The sequence below is a fragment of the Ovis aries genome, chromosome Y (assembly GCF_016772045.2).
Source record: "Ovis aries strain OAR_USU_Benz2616 breed Rambouillet chromosome Y, ARS-UI_Ramb_v3.0, whole genome shotgun sequence".
Lineage (NCBI taxonomy): Eukaryota > Metazoa > Chordata > Mammalia > Artiodactyla > Bovidae > Ovis > Ovis aries.
Genome location: NC_082741.1, coordinates 5,487,941 through 5,508,271, shown reverse-complemented (window position 1 = coordinate 5,508,271; position 20,331 = coordinate 5,487,941). Strand labels below are relative to the sequence as shown.

The 20,331-nt window shown below is 46.0% G+C and overlaps 1 protein-coding gene and 1 non-coding gene across 34 annotated transcripts in view; one reads left to right on the top strand and one right to left on the bottom strand.

Annotated features, from left to right (window-relative positions):
• LOC132657141 (basic salivary proline-rich protein 3-like) overlaps positions 1-20,331 on the bottom strand; it is a 443,202-nt gene that overhangs the window by 314,087 nt on the left and 108,784 nt on the right. For 14 of the 33 annotated variants that reach the window (XR_009599005.1, XR_009599029.1, XR_009599003.1 and 11 more), the window contains one exon: positions 11,031-11,174. The exons of 18 other annotated variants lie outside the window; for them this stretch is intronic. The gene's annotated coding sequence lies outside the window, so the exon portion shown is untranslated. Of the gene's footprint in view, positions 1-1,004; positions 1,188-11,030; positions 11,175-20,331 lie in introns of all 33 variants that reach the window. One more of the 33 variants, XR_009598990.1, reaches the window with a different exon arrangement.
• TRNAW-CCA (transfer RNA tryptophan (anticodon CCA)) lies at positions 19,315-19,386 on the top strand. Its single transcript has one exon. It is a non-coding gene; the product is annotated as a tRNA-Trp (tRNA).

Below are 20,331 nucleotides of genomic sequence, written 5' to 3'. Positions count from 1 at the left end.
GGTAGCTAACTTGCACCTTTATTACTGAGAAGAGCTAGATTAGAAGATATGTATCTTATGTTTATCAACAATGGGCTAAAATCAAATCCCTTGGGGAGGGAGGTGGGAGGGAGGGTCAGGATGGGGGATACATGTACACCGATGGCTGATTCATGTCAGTGTATGGCAAAAACCACTGCTGCTGCTGCTACTGCTAAGTCGCTTCAGTCGTGTCTGACTCTGTGTGACCTCATAGACGGCAACCCACCAGGCTCCCCCGTCCCTGGGATTCTCCAGGCAAGAACACTGTGTGGGTTGCCATTTCCTTCTCCAGTGCATGAAAGTGAAAAGTGAAAGTGAAATCGCTCAGTCATGTCCGACTCCTAGCGACCCCATGGACTGCAGCCTACCAGGCTCCTCTGTCCATAGGATTTTCCAGGCAAGAGTACTGGAGTGGGGTGCCATCGCCTTCTCCACGCAAAAACCACTACAATATTGTAAAGTCATTAGCCTCCAGTTAAAATTAACAAATTAATTTTTTAAAATAAATAAATAAAATAAAATCGAGTCCCAGAGAATTCCATTTTCCCACTTGAGGAAGGACAGTCGCAAGCAATCGCAGCCACACCCCAGCCATGTATGAGCGTATGGGAACTGAGACCGGAACACGTGGTCTCACCCACCGGGCAGGCTGGGTGAGAAGCACAGACAGAGAAAAAGCAGAGCTATTTACGCCGATCCTCGTCCCGAAGTCACAACGGGTACGTGGTCCCGTTCCCCCGTGGGAAAAGACAGTGGGGCGCAGAGAGACCGTGAATCTTGTGCTAACCTGGTGGAAGTGCAGAGAGAGCATGACGGTAGAAAGGGAGGGCATCCTCCCTTCCGCACCTCCTCTCTGCCTGCACTTACTCTACAGCGTCCTTACTCTTCAGTCGCCAAGTCCTGTCTGCCTCTTTGCCCCCTGTGGACTGCAGCACGCTGGGCTTCCCTTCCTCCACCATCTCCCACAGTTTGCCCAAACTCACGTCCCTCGAGTCGGTGATGCCAGCCAACCGTCTCATCCTCTGTCGTCCCCTTCTGCTCCTGCCCTCAGTCTTTCCCAGCATCAGGGTCTTTTTCAGTAAGTCGACTCTTAGTGCTAACTGGCCAAAGGATTGGAGCTTCAGCTTCAGCATCAGTCCTTCCACTGAATATTCAGGGTTGATTTCCTTCAGGATTGAAGAATATATATTTATATGTTATATATATATATATATATATATATATATACACATACATACATATATATATATATAGCATGTTAATTGCTCAGTCATGTCCAACTCTTTGCAACCCCATGGACTGTAGCCCACCAGGCTCCTCTGTCCATGAAGTTCTCCAGGCAAGAACACTAGAGTGGGTTGCCATTTCCTTCTCGAGGGGATCTTCCAGACCCAGGAATCGAACCCAGGTCTCCTGCACTACAGGCTGTTTCTTTACCAGCTGAGCCACCAAGGAAGCCATATGTATATGTATATGTATATGTATATGTATATGTATGTATGTGTATGTACATGTATGTACATGTATATGTATGTACATGTGTGTATATATATGGCTTCCCTGGTGCCTCAGCTGGTAAAGAAACACCCTGCAATGCAGGAGACCTGGGTTTATATATATATATGTATTTATATGCGTGTGTGTGTGTATATATATATTTTCTGTTTATACATGTAAGTTATTAATATCCATCTCTAAATGTCAAGAGAGAATGGAAAATCCCCAAATCAAAAATCATACTTTAAAATAAGCTTGTGTTCCTGTTGTTATAAAACTGTATCCGAAACAAACCAACCCATAAATTCGCATCATAGAGTCAACTGGGAACATCCAAGAAAGAAGACCAGTGAGACAGCCTGGACAGCTGCCACAGCAACCTTTGAAATAAATATTACGGTCAGTTCTTCCCACCTCAGAGAGTCATGGAAATAAAAGCAAAAATAAACAAATGGGACTTAATTAAACTTAAAAGCTGTCGCACAACGAAGGAAACTATAAGCAAGGTGAAAAGACAGCCTTCAGAACGGGAGAAAGTAATAGCAAATGAAGCAACTGACAGAGAATTCATCTCAAAAATATACAAGCAGCTCATGCAGCTCAATTCCAGAAAAATAAACGACCCAGTGAGAAAATGGGCCAAAGAACTAAACAGACATTTCTCCAGATGGCTAACAAACAGATGGTTAACAAACACATGAATAGATGCTCAACATCACTCATTATCAGAGAAATGCAAATCAAAACCACAATGAGGTACCATCTCAGGCTGGTCAGAGTGGTTGCTATCAGAAAATCTACAAACAGTAAATGCTGGAGAGGGTGTGGAGATTCCTTAAAAAACTGGACATAGAGCTGCCATATGACCCAGCAATCCCACTGCTGGGCATATGCACCGAGGAAACCAGAATTGAAAGAGACACGTGTACCCCAATGTTCATCGCAGCACTGTTTACAATAGCCAGGACATGGAAGCAACCCAGATGTCCATCAGCAGACGAATGGATAAGAAAGCTGTGGTACATATGCACAATGGAATATTATTCAGCAATTAGAAAGAATGCATTTGAATCAGTTCTAATGAGGTGGATGAAACTGGAGCCTATTATACAGAGTGAAGTAAGCCGGAAAGAAAAACACCAATATAGTATACTAACGCATATATATGGAATTTAGAAAGATGATAACGATGACCCTATATGCAAGACAGCAAAAGAGACACAGATGTACAGAACAGACTTTTGGACTCTGTGGGAGAAGGCGAGGGTGGGATGATTTGAGAGAATGGCAGTGAAACATGTATATTACCATATGTGAAATAGATGGCCAGTGCAAGTTCGACGTGTGAAACAGGGCAGTCAAAGCCACTGCTCTGGGACAACCCAGAGGGATGGGATGGAGAGGGAGGTGGGAGGGGGGTTTGGGACAGGGGGACACGTCAACGTATGGCAAAAAGCCACCACAATATTGTAAAGGAATTAACCTCCAACTATAATAAATAAATAAAAATTTTTTAAAATATATTACAGTCAATTCTTAAGAACTTTCAATATGAGAAAGAAAAAAAAATGAGCTCAATATTACAAGTAAAAAAAAGAAGAAAAGCAGTACCCTTTCTTAAAGTATAAATAAATTATTGCCTTTGGAAAAACTGTAAAGAGTTGCATTTTTCATTTAGAAAATATGTGCCTTTTTTTTGGATAATGCCAGTTACCGCAAAGTAATATAATGATGATAAATTCCTTTTGTGAGTCATCTTGAGAATTAGTTTAAATTCACATTGCAAACCATTTACCCGCTATTACTTTCTCTGTCAACAGCCAGAAGTGAAAAATCTTCCATGGAATCTCAACAGGAAAGATTTCACAGAAGTGACATTCACAAAGGGTGGGTCTTCCCACAGTCATGTATAGAGGAATTATCCACTTTTCCCCAAGTAATCCCAGAATCCCAGTACATGGGAACAGGGAATTTGTAAACAGACACTGTATACATACGTTCCCCGACACCAAAAAAGTGGTCCTCATGCCTTGACACACCAAATAAAATACTCATCAGATCAAGATGGTGACTGTCTGGCCAACTTTGCATGACTCCTACAATTTGGGTAGCACTGATGCTGACCATTTGGAACTACCTCTTGGACTCTGCATTCCATTTCTGATTTACTAGTGGCCTCTGATACTTTGGCCAGAAGTACTGGCTTGTTCCAAGAGAAAGCAGCCTCAGCAGGATGGTTCAAATATAAATGGATTCAGTTACTTGCTAAAGGTCAATCGCATTTGATGGGACTGGGAAGAGTTTCCCAATTTTCCTCAGCAACTATTCCAGCATCGTCATTTTTGTAAGCTCAGTTGCTCAGTTGTGCCTGACTCTTTGCAACCCCCTGGACGGCATCCTGCCAGGCTCCTTTGTCCGTGGGATTCTCCAGGCAAGAATTCTGGAGCGGATTACCATTGCCTACTATTCCAGGGGGTTTTCCCCACCCAGGGATTGAACCCAAGTCTCCACCATCTCCTGCAGTTGGCAGGCAGATTCTTCACCAACTGAAGCACCTGGGAACTTTCTTTAAAATGCTTAGATTCCACAGTGTCTACTGAGCATGCAATGCTAAGACAAGTTATTAAAACTATCCCACGTGGAAACTGGTACATCAAGCACAGCACCGATGGACAAAAATTATTCCCACAAAATGGCATTGGGTTATTGTTTCAGTAGCAAGGAAACTCACGTTTTAGAAGAGAAAGCTGATGACCTTGAACAAACCTTTAAAATATTTGGTAAATGTGTAACAGATGATAAGTTTAAAAAGGTGCAGTATGTGATTTTTGCATGGCATGAATGGAAAAAGCCAGAAAGTTCTTTTGTTTGCCATCCTTTATTGCTTTTACTAAGGCATTAAAAAAAAAAAAAAAAAGGAAATTAACAGAGGCAATAATCGGCTAACTTGCAGTATAAGCAGAGATGCAAGGAAAACGGGGAGGTGAGCCATTCAGAACATTAAGAAAAAGAAAACTGTTTCCGTCCATCACAGAAGTTTCAAATGTTGAGCAAAAGCTTTCTCAAATGCCATGTTTAGTCATTTCAGGCAAAAAAAAAAAAAAAAAAATCAAGCCCTAAGATGATGATGTGATTCACAGTGTCATCTAATATATCAGATGACCTCATGGTAGAAAGAGTTAAGAGAGAAAGACTTGGGGTTCAACTAAGAAGTCAAATATGTAAGGCAGATTCGAGACCTTTTTTTTACATATATAAAATAAAGCTTTTAAAAATTTATTTTAAACTGAAATATAATTACATCATAATGCTGTGCTGGTCTCTGCTACACACAGCCTGAATCAGCCATACGTAAATACAGATCCCCTCTGTCCGGAGCTTGCCTCCCCATCCCATCCCAGCCATCACTGGGCACCAAGCTGGGCTCCCTGTCTACTTTACACATTGTCGTCTACATATGTCAATGCCATTGTCTCGATTCACCCTCCCCTCCCCTCACCCGCCCTGTGTCCACAGGTCCGTTTCCTATGGAGACCATTTTCCAGGAAAGAACTCTGGGAAAAAGGGAACAGGACACAGGAACCTCCTGGGTAGCAACTAAAACGGAAACCTACAACATATCTCAGGAATTTATATTCTCAGGGAAACGACAAGCCTGGCCTGGAAAGGACCAGAAGCTCCTGCACAGATATGAAAAAAAGAGGAGGTTTCTAAAGGTCTCCAGGATAAGCTCAGAAGCTCCTTCAGAAGCTCCCGTACAGATATGAAATAAAGAGGAGGTTTCTAAAGGTCTCCAGGATAAGCCAGGCAGGGCGTGTTGCCCAATGTTCAACTTAACACGTGGCCAAAAAGAGTTAGGGAGCAAGGATACGCCCCCTGGAGACCCAAGCAACAAAGCCAGAACCAGAAAGACTGCTGTCCGCTAAGATGGCACAGTTGCCACCTGTTATACTTGCTTCTTATTCTCTCATTTTCTGATCAAAGACATTCACACGCACACTGTTACCACACTGACACTTTATATGCAAGAGGGCAGGCAACTTTTTTTTTTAATATTTGTTTTTATTTGCCTATGCCAGATCTTAGCTGTGGCACACAGGATAGTCAATCTCTACAGCAGGTGAACTCTTGCTTCTATAGCATGTGGGATCCAGTTTCCCAACTAAGGATGGAACTGCGGTTTCCTGCTCTGGGAGCTCAAGAGTTTTAGCCACTGGGCCAACAAGGAAAGTCCCTGGTTTTACTCTCTTTAAATCAAAAAAAGAGGGTGATGGGGAGTCATCTGAAGAAGAAGAAGAAGAAGAAGAAAACTACACCTCTCTCTAGACCATACTTTGAGCTGGATGCTCTCTCACCGCATGGGACGTGGGGGTTCTTTTCTTGGGACTCCCCTGAGAATGGAGTCCAGGAAGCTGCTCGCTGTGTGCACGCGTGCTCAGTCATGTCAGACTCTTTGTGACCCCCATGGACTGTAGCCCGCCAGGCCCCACTGTCCATCGGATTTCCCAGACAAGAAGACTGGAGTGGGGTGCCACTTCCTCCTCCAGGGGGTCTTCGCCACCCAAGGATGGAACCCGGGTCTCCTGTGTCTCTTCCATCACAGGCAGATTCGTTGCTGCTTGCACCAACAGGAAGTATGCCCCCACGTCTTTTAGACTGGACTTTGGCTGATTTCTGCATGTGTCCCTAACCTTCCCCCTGTGATCTGCTGCTGTTCTGTGCTAATGGGCACAGCACACTTTATTCCTGCTCTCCAAGCACAGACACAGTCTGTAGTTGGTCCTCGGAAGTGGCATGTGAACAGAACTCTCACATAAAACGTCTGGGTCCTCATGAGTGCTTCAGCGGGCCTCTCTCCCTTTCGCTTGTGGCTGGCTGAAATGTGCGGCACCTAGAGCTGGCACTGGGAGCCATGTGACGATGGGAAGGGGCTCCTGCTCTCCTGGGACCTCGAATGCCCAGTGGGAGCTGGGTCTGCCTGTACGCTCCGGGTGGGAGAGAAGTGCGCATCTGTCCTTTTTGATCCAGTGATGTATCCTGTCTCTTTGTTACAGCTACTTAGCTTTTACCATCACAGTAACAGTCAGGAAGGATGCTGAACAGTCCGTAAGCTGGAAACATTCATACAGAGCTGTCTTAATTTCTGTGAACCTTCCTAGTGGCTCAGATGGTAAAGATTCTGCCTACAACGCAGGAGACCTGAGTTTGATCCCTGCGTCGGGAAGATCTTCTGGAGACAGCAATGGCAACCCAGTCCAGTATCCTTGCCTGGAGAAACCCATGGACAGAGGAGCCTGGTGGGCTACAGTCCATGAAGTCACAGGGTCAGGTAAGACTGAGAAACTAATTCTTTCCCATTCCAAGGATTTGGTTTCACTTAGGTTTCCCAGGTAGCTCACGGGTAAAGAACCCACCTGCTAATTTAGGAGATGTGGGAAGATCCACTGGAGAAGGAAATGGCAACCCACCCCAGTATTCTTGCCTGGAGAGGAGCCTGGTGAGCTATAGTCCATGGAGTCACACAGTCAGTCGCACAGTCAGACAAGACTGCGAAACTAATTCTTTCTCATTCCAAGGATTTGGTTTCAATTAGGCTTCCCAGGTAGCTCACGGGTAAAGAACCTGCCTGCTAATTCAGGAGCCGCGGGAAGATCCCCTGGAGGAGGAAATAGCAACCCGCTCCAGTATTCTCGTCTGGAGAATCCCATGGACGAAGGAGCCTGGCGGGCTGCCGTCCATGGGGTCGAGAAGAATCAGACTTGACAGAGCGACTAACATCTTACTTTCACATCTTAATTTCTACCTGGATTCTATTGGCTCCGGTCACTGTTATCAGTGGAGAGGGCCCCAGATGGTTCCAGTTCTCCTTGCCATCACTTCAGAAGTACCACTGAGATAAGCCTTCTTGTGGTCCACGGAGGAAAGTGTGTGTCTGTGGTCGGGGGAATCCCTGCTTCTAGAAAACAGAAGCCATCACTGCCACGTGTCCATCTCCGCGATCGTCTGTGGTCAAGGGTCAGCAAACACGCGAGTCTGGAGCCAGCCAGACAGGATGCCCTCGGGATGCAGTCACTGCCCTCTGTCAGCTCTCCAACCCCTTTAGCAATACATTGCTGGCTGCTGCTGCTAAGTCACTTCAGTCGTGTCCCACTCTTTGTGGCCCCGTGGACTGCAGCCCACCAGGCTCCTCTGTCTCTGGGATTCTCCAGGCAGGTAGACGATCTGCCAACAACCAACAGTCAGGTGCCAACCCCAGCCGTGGCTGAACAATGCACCTCAGGGAGTGCAATCAGACCTCGTGACAGCCCAGCCCGGCTGGGAGCCAAGTCTCTTGGGCTAAATTAAATTAATAAAACAGCAGGTGATGCTGGTCCCCCACTGTCTTCCCACAAAATCACAGAGGCGTATAAAAAAGCATCTCCGTGTGCTGCGATGCGCTCCTCTGTCTCCGGCAATCACGTCTGGCTGTGAGTGTCTGACAGAAGGTGGGGAGAGGGGCCAGGTGAACGTGTTTCACAGGCCACAGACCTTCTCACACGCACGCTCAGCACAGTCTCCAAAGGGACAGTTAGGCTAAGTGTGATAAGCCGAACAGAGACGGAGAGTGTACAGCCGCACCCGTGTGCAGTCCCATGCCCATTCAGTCGTGCCCGACTCTCTGAGACCCCATGGACTGTAGCCCGCCAGGCTCCTCTGTCCATGGGATTCTCTAGGCGAGAATCCCGCAGTGGCCTGCCATTCCCTTCTCCAGGGCATCTTCCCCACCCGGGCCTCCTGCACTGCAGGCAGATTCTTTACCATCTGAGCCACCAGGGATCCAGGAAGGACAGTGAGATCACAGAGCATGCATCTGGTCACCGGAACCAGAAGAGGGCGGGAGAGGGGGCATGTCACAAGAGAGGAGTGAAATGGAACCTGGTTATTACTTCTTTTGTGCCAAACCAGGGTTAGACTAGCAGATGGGGGCCTGACGCTACGTACCACAACAGTCCTTACAGCTAGAAGGGGACTGAGCTCAACACAGAGGATTAACTGACCCACCCAAGCAAGGGGCACGGGATGATTTAGAGATCAGGAAACTGTGTCCAGCAAGAAGGGAGATGTCCAACTATACAAGGCATACTTCCCGGAAATGGACCGACTATGTCCTGTCTGTGTATCAAATGTGTATGCCCTTCAACATCCTTAACCTGTTTGGCTCAATTTTACTTCTCAAAGCTGCTACAGGTGTAAAATTGTTTCCGTCCTTTTTCAAGGGCTTTTTCAAAAGTGTTGGTGTTCTTCTGATGACTAACTTACATACCTCACATATAAATGTTTGCTTTGTTTTAATTACCTAACTACCCCCTGCCCCCTTGGACTGCAAGGAGATCAAACCAGTCTATCCTAAAGGAAATCAGTCCTGAATGTTCATTGGAAGGACTGATGTTGAAGCTGAAACTCCAATCCTTTGGCCACCTGATGCGAAGAACTGACTCATTGGAAAAGACTCTGATGCTGGGAAAGACTGAAGGCGGGAGGAGAAGGGGACAGTAGAGGATGAGATGGTTGGATGGCATCACCAACTCGATGGACATAAGTCTGAGTAAACTCTGAGAGTTGGTGATGGACAGGGAGGCCTGGGGTGTTGCAGTTCACGGGGTCACAAAGAGGCGGACACAACTGAGCCACTGGACTGAACTGAGGTCAAAAAAAGTGAAACTGGGCGCTTCTCTGGAGGTCCAGTGATTAGGACTCTGTCTTACAATGCAGGGGATACGGGTTCAGTCCCAGCTCCGGGAACTAGGATCCCACATGCTGCCACAAGTACTGAAGCCTGTGCACCCTGGAGCTGGTGCTCCACGAGAAGGGACACCATTGCAGTATAAAGCCTGCACATCTCAAGTAGAGAGGAGCCCCCGCTCTCTGCAACTAGGGAAAGCCCACATGCAACAAGGAAGGCTCAGCACAGCCACACAGAAATGAATTAAAATAAAATTTTTTAAAAAAAGGATGAAGGACAGTATGCTCCACTTCCCGCAGTGAGTTGGCCTCCTCTCCAAGAGAAAGGACTGGGTGCTCTACATTCCTTCATATGGAGCAGCCGCCATGCTAGGCTGGCTAATCAACTTTGTTTTTATTGACCAAATAATTTCACGTACATGAAAATAGGCACTGCGCTTCAGGGGTTGTCTGTCACCAAAAAAAAAAAAAAAAAAAAAAAGAAGAAGATATCACATTAAATTCAAGATTCAGATAAACAGGAGTAAATTGTTTAGCATATGTATACCTCACACTCAAATGAAAACCTGTTTCGCTGAAGTTCAGGTTTCACCAGCTGCCGTGTGTTTCACCTGCCAGGGGTAAATAGGACAGAAGACGAGGATGACGGAGCTCTGGCATTTCGTAAGGAGACTGCGAACAGCGTAACCTGAGTTGGTGTCGGAAGACTCCCACATGTTGATGATATTCTGAAAGCTGAAACCACCTACTGTCAGCCCCAAACTTTCATTCCACCCTATCCTTCAGGTATGGGCTCAGTAGCTTTAGTCGTGTCCGACTCTTTCAGACCCCATGGACTGTAGCCCACCAGGCTCCTCTGTCTACAGGATTCTCCAGGCAAGAGTACTGGAGTGGGTTGCCGTGCCCTCCTGCAGGGAACTTCCAGGGATTGAACCTACGTCGCTTGAGTCTCCTGCATTGGCAGGTAAATTCTTCACCAGTAGCACCGCCTGGAAAGCCATCCCTCAGGTATACGTTGTACACTATTCTGAGAGACTTCCCTGGTTGTCCAGTGGTTAACACTTCACCTTCCCATGGAGAGGGTGTGCGTTCAGTCCCTGATCTGGGAGTTAAGATCCCAGATGCCTCTTAGCCAAAAACCAAACCAGAAAACAGAAACAATACTGTAACAAAAAGCAAACCAGAAGCCAGAAACAACATTGTTACAAACTCAATAAAGACTTTAAAATGGTCCACATTAAAAAAAAAAAACTGCATCATTTAGCCAAGTTTTCTTTCTTTTTATTTACTCCCTCAATGAACTGTATCCTTACATGATACAGAATCAACCATAAAGGAAACTTACTGGCTAATAAGTCCTTGGTAGGTTAAAAAAAAGTATTTTTCCCCACTGTAAAGTTGTATCTCAAAGGGAAGAGAAATAGCTGTAAAGGCCAAAAAAATTAATCATGGGATATTCTCAGAGGTACATGATGGTGTTACACCTCAGTCGTGATTAACATTTTCTGAGATTTTCTTCATTCCTTCTCTTAAGTAATGAAAAGCTGGGAACACATCATTTGTTTTCTCTTAAGTAATGAAAAGCTGGGAACCTTGCCAAAAAGTTATCTGACAGATGCTATCTGATCATTTCAGTGACTTCCATCATTTTTCACATCTTGGTAATCAGACTTCAGAGGCCGAATTCATGCAGAGTCTGGTGGGCTGCTGCTACAAAACTAGACCCCAGAAATAAATTAAGCAGAAAACGCTAGCAAGCCTGGGGACACGGGGTGTCCTGAGGGTCTCACCTGAGGCTTGGTTTTCAGGAATCCACGGTTTCTTATTTTGTGCTTCATTTCAACTCATCTTTTCACTTCTGCTCCACACACTGAATTACCTGCAGGGAGCCATTCTTGATTTCCTCTTGAGAAGATTAACTTCTGGCAAATCTTCTGGAGTTCGGAGGGAAAAAAAAAAAACCAAAACAACCCTGCAGGTTCTATCTCATTAGTTACTCATACTTGAATTAAACCATGATAATGTTCTCAAAGAAAACCAAGGCCACAGAAAGGGCAGACTTATTTTTAAATGTTTGCTGACTATGATAATAGTTGAGATTTGTCCAATCGGACCTCCAATGACTTGAGACATGAACCCACCTGGCCTGGGTACATAAGATGTCTTGGGCTTCCCTTGTGGCTCAGCTGGTAAAGAATCTGCCTGTAATGTGGGAGACCTGCGTTCAATCCCTGGGTGGGGAATATCCCCTGGAGAAGGGAAAGGCTACCCACTCCAGTATTCTGGCCTGGAGAATTCCATGGAATGTATAGTCCACGGGGTTGCGGAAGTCGGACACGACTGAGCAACTTTCACTTTCACTTTCTAATTATATTAATTTGTGTCTTTGACATACCAGCAAAGTCACAACAAGAAAATCTCAGCTTTCCAGAATTTGGTGCATATTCGGCCCAAAGGATTATTCTTCATGATAGTAACGGATTCGCAGGACATGCAAACTCAATCCCAAATCAGCCTAGGCACGAAAAAAGACGCTACTTATATCGATTTTTTTTTTTTTGCCTTTTCATTGATACTGTTTAAAAAAAATAAAAGAAAAAGAAAACTGACCGCCAAACAATTGATGCATTCAAACTGTGGTGTGGGAGAAGACTCTTGAGAGTCCGTTGGACAGTAAGGACATTAAACCAGTCCATCCTAAAGAAAATCAACCCTGACTATTCATTGGAAAGACTGATGCTGAGACTGAAGCTCCAATCCTTTGGCCACCTGATGTGAAGAGGTGACTCACTGGAAAGACCCTGATGCTGGGAAAGATTGAGGGCGGGAGGAGAAGGGGATGACAGAGGATGGGACGGTTAGATGGCATCACCGACTCAGTGGGCTTGGATTTGAGCAAACTCTGGGAGATAGTTCAGGACAGAGGAGCCTGGCATGCTGCAGTCCAAGGGGTCACAGAGAGTCTAACATGACTTAGCGACTGAATAACAACAAGAATATAGACACTCTGGTGTGAGGAGGGAAGACCAGTGAATCAGACAGATATTCAGAGCTGCTCATCGCTGCTTTCAGGACCAGACCAAAAGGAACATCCGTTCTCACACAAAACTCCCTCATTCATGAGAACTAGGTGTGACAGACAGTTTTCATCCTGAGACACACTCATAACCAAGGGCAGTCACTCCTGTTCTAAGGCATCGGGAGGTCATCAAGGGCAGCGGTTTCCAACGTTCTGGGCACCAGACACCAGTTTCGTGGAAGACAGTTCTTCCACAGACCAGGGTGTGCAGATGGGTTTGGGATGATTCAAGCATGTTACATTTATCAATCCCTGGGTCATGAAGATCCCCTGGAGGAAGAAATGGCAACCCATGCCAGTATTCTTGCCTGGGAAATCCCATGAACAGAGGAGCCTGGAAGGCTACAGTCCACGGGGCAGCAAAGAGTCGGACACGACTGAGTGACTTCACTTTCACTATCCACCTGAAAAGACACTAGGAGGGTGTGTGTACGAGAGACACGCGGCCTGAACAATCAAGTCTAGGACTCCTTTTCTCTACAGTAACGATCAAAGTGGGAGAAGGCAATGGCACCCCACTCCAGTACTCCTGCCTGGAAAATCCCATGGACGGAGGAGCCTGGTAGGCTGTAGTCCATGGGGTCGCTGAGGGTCGGACACGACTGAGCGACTTCCCTTTCACTTTTCACTTTCGTGCACTGGAGAAGGAAATGGCAACCCACTCCAGTGTTCTTGCCTGGAGAATCCCAGGGACGGGGAGCCTGGTGGGCTGCCATCTCTGGGGTCACACAGAGTCGGACACGACTGAAGTGACTTAGCAGTACCAGTAGCAGCAACGATCAAAGTGAGGTCTACGGGTGCGCTGATTGGCTGCTTGAAAGCCAAGAGAAGGATTTCTTCCAGAACAGGCCATTGTGGACACAGAGCGGGGAGGAGAGGTTGGAACAAAGGGGAAGAGACGCATTGAAACAGACACATTACCATATGTAAAATAGATGTGTGCTCAGCTGCTCACTCATGTCCGACTCTTTGCGACCCCATGGACTGTAGCCCACCAGGCTCCCCTGTCCATGGGATTGTCCAGGCAAGAATACTGGATTAGGTAGCCGCTCCCTTCTCCAGGGGATCTTCCTGACCCAGCAACTGAATCCGGGTCTCCCACGTTGTTTATCGTCTGAGCCTCCAGGGTAAGATAGCCAGTGGAAATTTGACGGATGACAGAGGGAACTCTGTGACAACCTACAGGGAGGTGGGCTGGGAGGTGGAAAGGAGCTTCACGACAGCAGACGTACATACACCTGTGGCCGATTCATGTCAACGTATGGCAGAAACCAGCACAATGTCATAACGCGATGATCCTCCCATTAGAAATAAATAAATAGTAAAATAAAAACTACCATCATCTTTGAATTAGAAACTGTCAAACGTGAGAATGGGGTGAGGGTCCTAAGACCAGCTATTAACAAACGCTTCATAAAACTGGAGAGGGAGGGTGGGGTGTTTCTCCCCCTGGTCGCGTGGGGTGTTTCTCCCCCTGGTCACAAGACTGTGAAGCTGTTATCTTTGCAAAGTGGATGTTTTTGTTCCCAGAGAAGCAGAAAGAAGTTTTTCACGCTAATAAACAGGCCATATCTGAAGTGTTTTTCATGATCCCTTCCTGTACATCTAGAGGTTGAAACGTACAATATTGTAATTAGCCTCCAATTAAAATAAATAATTTTTTTTTAAACAAAAGGTTTTCTCTCCTCTCCCCTCCTGCCCTTTCATTTGTTTCTTGCTTCTAAGTCTGAAGTTGAAAGGTTTACAGCCTGTTCTAAAAGAAAGATGGCTATTTTGGATTAGTATTAATTTGGCTCTGTTAAATAAATATTCATCTGCAAATTAAATGCTTTCAGTCAACCCAGTTCAGTCCCTCACTCGTGTCTGACTCTTTGTGACCCATGGACTGCAGCACGCCAGGCCTCCCTGTCCATCACCAAGTCCCGAAGTTCACCCAATCTCATGTCCATCGAGCCGGTGATGCCATCCAGCCCTCTCATCCTCTGTTGTGCCCTTTTCCTCCCGCCTTCAACTTTTCCCAGCATCAGGGTCTTTTCAAATGAGTTGGTTCTTCACATAGGTGGCCAATGTATTGGAGATTCAGCTTCAGTCTTTCCAGTAGGTTTTAAATAAAATCCATACTAGTGACAGGAATATTGAAAACTAAAGTAAGCAAAGCTGTTTTGGCCTGAGCATACTGTTTCCAAATTAGATTTTATGTGTATAAATGTATAATTTAGTATCTATAAAATCTGTATGAACATACACTTCTGTGAATTATGGCTGCATGTATATATATGTTATGTTTATAATATATAATGATCCCACCTATCTATTGTGACAACTCTAAGGATAAAAGCAGTATATAACCAATAGTAAATTATGGTTCACTTATCCTTTGCAGGAATAAATATTTTATTTAAAAAAATATTTTAATGGGCCAATACTTGACTTGTGTGTATTTTATTTCAAGCATTTAGTTCTTCCAAGATTTATAAATTTGGATCATAAAAACAGTTACAGTTCTGGCAAACAATTTTACGGAGTTTTTTTGTAGATAAACACATGGATCAGTACATGCATGCTTGGTCACTCACTCATGCCTGACTCTTTTGTGACCCCATGGACTGTAGCCTGCCAGGCTCCTCTGTCCGTGGGATGTCTCAGGCAAGAATACTGGAGTAGGGTGCCATTTCCTCCTCCAGGGGATCTTCCCAACACAGGGACTGAACCCATGCTTCCTGCATTGGCAGGCAGATTCTTTACCACTGAGCCACCTGGGAACCCCTAAATACCTGGATACTATTTTAAAATCCATAATTCCCGATTCTGGGATAAAAGTATGCCAGCAGTTGAAACACAGTGGTTTATTGTGACAAAAAGCACTAATCTGGAAATAATCACAGCACTAAAAAAAAACACTAAAAAACAGAACTGCCTCACAACATTTTCCAGGATCAAACAGAAAACCAAAGATTTTTGATGTAGTCAGTCTAAAAGATTTTTAGAATATTACTGACTTTCATTTACTTTAATGCAAAATACTACTGAAATTAATAATAAAATGTATTCTAAGTTCTAAAAAAGAGAATGAAGAAACAAAGGTTGATTCAGTGGCAAAGAATCTGCCTCCAATACAGAAGACGCATGTTCAGTCCCTGAGTGGGGAAGATCCTCTGGAGAAGGAAATGGCACCCCACTCCAGTATTCTGGCCTGGAGAATCCCATGGACAGAGGAGCCTACCGGGCTTATAATCCACAAGATCACAAAGTCGGACACAACTGAGCAACTAAGCCACCACCGACTGCTCACAAGTAGAACATGGGTTTGCTGCTGCTGCTAAGTCACTTCAGTCATGTCCGACTCTGTGTGACCCCATAGACGGCAGCCCACCAGGCTCCACCGTCCCTGGGATTCTCCAGGCAAGAACACTGGAGTGGGTTGCCATTTCCTTCTCCAATGCATGAAAGTGAAAAGTGAAAGGGAAGTCGCTCAGTCGTGTCTGACTCTTCGCAACCCTATGGACCGGAGCCTACCAGGCTCCTCTGTCCATGGGATCTTCCAGGCAAGAGTACTGGAGTGGGGTGCCATTGCCTTCTCTGGAACATGGGTTTAGGGAGGTCCAAAGGGAGTTCCATAGGCTTCCCTGGTGGCTCAGACGGTAAAGTGTCCGCCTACTATGCGGGAGACTCAGGTTCGATCCCTGGGTCGGGAAGATCCTCTTGGAGAAGAAAATGGCAACCCACTCCAGTACTCTTGCCTGGAAAATCCCATGGACAGAGGAGCCTGGTAGGCTACAGTCTACGGGGTCACGAAGAGTCGGACATGACTGAGTGACTTCAGTTTCACTTTCACTTTCTTTCAAAGGGAGGTCCAAAGTATATATTGGGCTTCCCTGATAGCTCAGTTGGTAAAGAATCTGCCTGCAATGCAGGAGACCCCAGTTCGATTCCTGGGTCAGGAAGTTTCCCTGGAGAAGGGATAGGCTACCTCACTCCAGTATTCTTGGGCTTCCCTGCTGGCTCAGCTGGTAAAGAATCCACCCACAGTGTGGGAGACCTGGGTTAGATCCCTGGGTTGGGAAGATCCCCTGGAGAAGGGAAAGGCTACCCACTCCAGTATTCTGCCCTGGAGAATTCCATGGACTGTACAGTCCATGGGGTTGCAAAGAGTCAGACACGACTGAGCGACTTTAGAAGAAAGTATATTCAGTGACACCAGTTACTACAAAAATAGCCTCATGCACGTGGGAAATGACAAAGGCTTGAGGTAAAGCAGTGCCGAGAGGGAACTGAACCAGATTCAGATCTGGAATAAATGACTGGATTCGGAGGACAGGAAAAGGAGAATTGTATTTCCTAATTAGGCACACAAGGCATTGGACTGCCTTGCAACGTATTCAAGTAAACTTGTGTTCATCAGAAATCTCATCTATGCACTCTTCTCCAGGGCTGTGGCAGGAAGTCATCACTAACTCAGTGGCTTCACACAAGCCAAATTTATTATCTTACAGTTCTGAAGGCTAAAAGTCCAAGACGGGTTTCACTAGGCCAACGTGAAGATGTCTGCAAGAATCCAGTACCTTCCCAAAGCTCAGGTAAGAACCCTGGAGGAGCCCACAGTCCTTGACTCCCAGCCCCTTCCGCCACCTTCAAAGCCAGCCTGGGCTGGTCCAGAGCTTCTCACACTACCCCCCTGCCCACCTCCTCCACCTGTCAGAACCCCTGGGATGACACTGGATCAGTCTGAATAATCTACTTTGTGTCAGTAGACGGGGAGCCTTAATTCCATCTGCAGCGTTGCCACGGAAAGCCACAAGTTCAGAGACTCCAGGAACTACAATGGAGGCATCTATGAGGAGTAGGCTTCTTATTCTGCCTTCTACAGTGTGCGTGCAGGCTAAGTCCCTTTGGTCGTGTCCGACTCTTTTGCAACGCTATGGACTGTAGCCCTCCAGGCTCCTCTGTCCATGGGGATTCTCCAGGCAAGAATACTGGACCGGGTTACCATGCCCTCCTCCTTCAGGGGATCTTCCGGACCCAGGGATCGAACCTGCGTCTCTTACGTCTCCTGCATTGCCAGGTGGGTTCTTTACCACGAGCGCCACCGGGGCAGCCCGCCTTCTACAGCAGTGGTCCCCAACCTTTTTGGCACCTGGGATGGGTTTCATGAAAGATAATTTTTCCACAGACCTGCGGCAGGTGTCAGGGGGATGGTTTGAGGATGAATCAAGCATATTACATTTTATTTCTTTATTTCCATTATTATTACATCCTCTCTGTGCTGGCTTCCCTGGTGGCTCAGACGGTGATGAATCCGCCTGCAAGGTGGGAGACTTGCGTTCGATCCCTGACTCGGGAAGATCCCCTGGAGAAGGGCATGGCAACCCACTCCAGTATTCTGGCCTGGAGAATCCCATGGACAGAGGAGCCTGGTGAGCTCAGTCCAGGGGGCGGCAAAGAGTCACACACGGCTGAAAGGGGTAGCTGTGGTGCTTGGACATCGGATTTGACGCTCCACAGCACAAAGGCCAGAACATGAAGCTGGGGATTTCCAACACAATGAAGGGCCTGAGAACTGTCTCAGGGATGAATCTTCAGGGTGGAGAAGGAAGACATGTCTGTGAAGAAAAGAAAGAAAAAGCAGGTGGAGGAGAAAAGGCATCCTGAAGAGGATCGCAAAAGTAAGACATGGGTGAGGGGAAAGGTGCGAGCAAAGGTCTCTGACTGGACATTAAGCTATGCCTGAGAAACTCTTGACATGTTGAAATAGTGTACAAACAGCCCCAGAGGTAACGGGCTTAATTCTGACCACAGCAAAGACATACAAAACATTGCTATTTCTGCTGGGTAATGTACATTGTATAAAACATGGCAAACATATATACATGATTTCATATTTCTGTCCACGTTTGAATCTCGTCTGAAACCCTCTACCCATAAATGGAGTGTCAGACTGAAGAGAGCTATTCTAAGTCAGAATTTTCCATGGATTGTTATGGCTGGATGCAGTGAACTTGAAATTTAAAAAAAAAAATCGCCTTGGTGGTTTCATTTACATTAATGCGGTGCAGTCCTGTGAAGTGTCTGTATCTAATGATGAATGATCAACCCTTCTTAACTCTAACAAAAAAAAATTTATCATGGAAGGACCACGTTAGTGGTAGTTTGTGTTAGCGTGACTTTGGAGAGTAATCTTTGGTCATTCTGTAAGTTTGTTTTCATCTCCCTTTCATTAAGTCTTAAAATATTCAATTAATTTGATAATACTCTTTTTAAGATGCAGTCTACACACAGACACACACACACACACACACACACACACACACGGCTTCCCTGATAGCTCAGCAGGAAAGAATCCACCTGCCCAGGCAGGAGACACGGTTTGGATCCCTGGTTTGGGAAGATCCCCTGGAGAAGGCAACCCACTTCAGTATTCTTGCCTGGGAAGTCCCATGAACAGAGGAGCCTGTTGGGCTACAGTTCACGGGGTCACAGAGAGTCAGACACAACTGAAGCAAGTAAGCAGAATGACAAAGGTAAATCTTCTGGCCTATTCAGGAAGGATTTCAGTAGGAGACAGGGCAGAGACGGCTGTCAGAGAGTCAGTGAGGCGCTTCTGGAGAGAGGCCCTAAGTCTGAGCTGGGACGTGGTGAACCAACTAGGAGCGGATCATACGAGACCCTAAGAAATGGGAGAGGAGAGTGGACATAGTTCTGAGGTTTTGAGATGGGCCAGTGGCGAAGTAAGCAATTCAAACTGGAAAAAAGAGGAAGTAGAGCTCTGGGGAGACACTGACCAGCCAGGTGGCCACTGGAAGACTCACAGAGCTTAAGGGGAGGACTGGAGAAGAGGGAGGTTTGAAAGCGAGGTTAGCTGCTGAGATGCGAGTGCTTATAGCAGAGACACACCTTTTTTTTTTTTTTTTTGCTTTCTTTATTGCCTCCCAAAATACTCTATTTTCCCTCATGTTAAACTTTTTATTTTGTATTGAGGTATAGCTGATTAATGGGCTTCCCTGGTGGCTCAGAGGTTAAAGCATCTGCCTCCAATGCAGGAGACCCGGGTTCAATTCCTGGGTTGGGAAGATCCCTTGGAGAAGGAAATGGCAATCCACTCCAGTATTCTTGTCTGGAGAATCCCATGGATGGAGAAACCTAGTAGGTTACAGTCCACGGGGTCGCAAAGAGTCAGACACGACTGAGTGACTTCACCTTCACCTTCATAGCTGATTAACAGTCTTGTCATAATTTCAGACAGACAGCAAAGGGACTCAGCCATACATGGACATGGATCCAAATTCCCGTCCCATCCAGGCTGCCACATGACACTGAGCAGAGTTCCCTGTGCTGTCCAGCAGGTCCTTGCTGGTTCTCCATGTTAAATACAGCCGTGTGTCCATGTCCATCCCAGATTCCCTGACTATCCCTTCCCCCATCCATTCCCCCTGGGAACCATAAGGTTATCACAGAGTATTGAGCAGAGTTCCCTGTGCTGTCCAGCAGGTCCTTGCTGGTTCTCCATGTTAAATACAGCGATGTGTACATGTCCATCCCAGACTCCCTAACTATAGTATGGCAACCCTTATAAGCAGAATCTAAAAAGCAATGGTACAAATGAACTTATGTACAAACAAATTCAGAAACAGATTCACAAACTTAAAGAATGAACTTAAGGTTCCTACTTAAAGGGAAGGATACAGGGAAGAGATACACCCTTTTAATTTATAGGAGACCCAGCTTTGATCTGGCCAAGCCTCTGACTCTTATTAAGAGTTGAGCTTGTCCAACTTGACAGTGAGATAAAAGGGAGTGAACTGAACGTCATATATCACTGCCATCTTGTTTAAATATCACGCGTAAGGATTTTACTAGCTCATAACCAAATGTGCCCTCAGACGAGGCTAATGATGCTTCAAAAGCAGGGGGCAGGCATGAGGGAGTGTTTATATTTTAATCTGAGGCAGGACACTGGCAAGAGAGGGTAAGGATGACGTAGCCAGATAAATCACCCCGCAGTGAGCCAGGACATA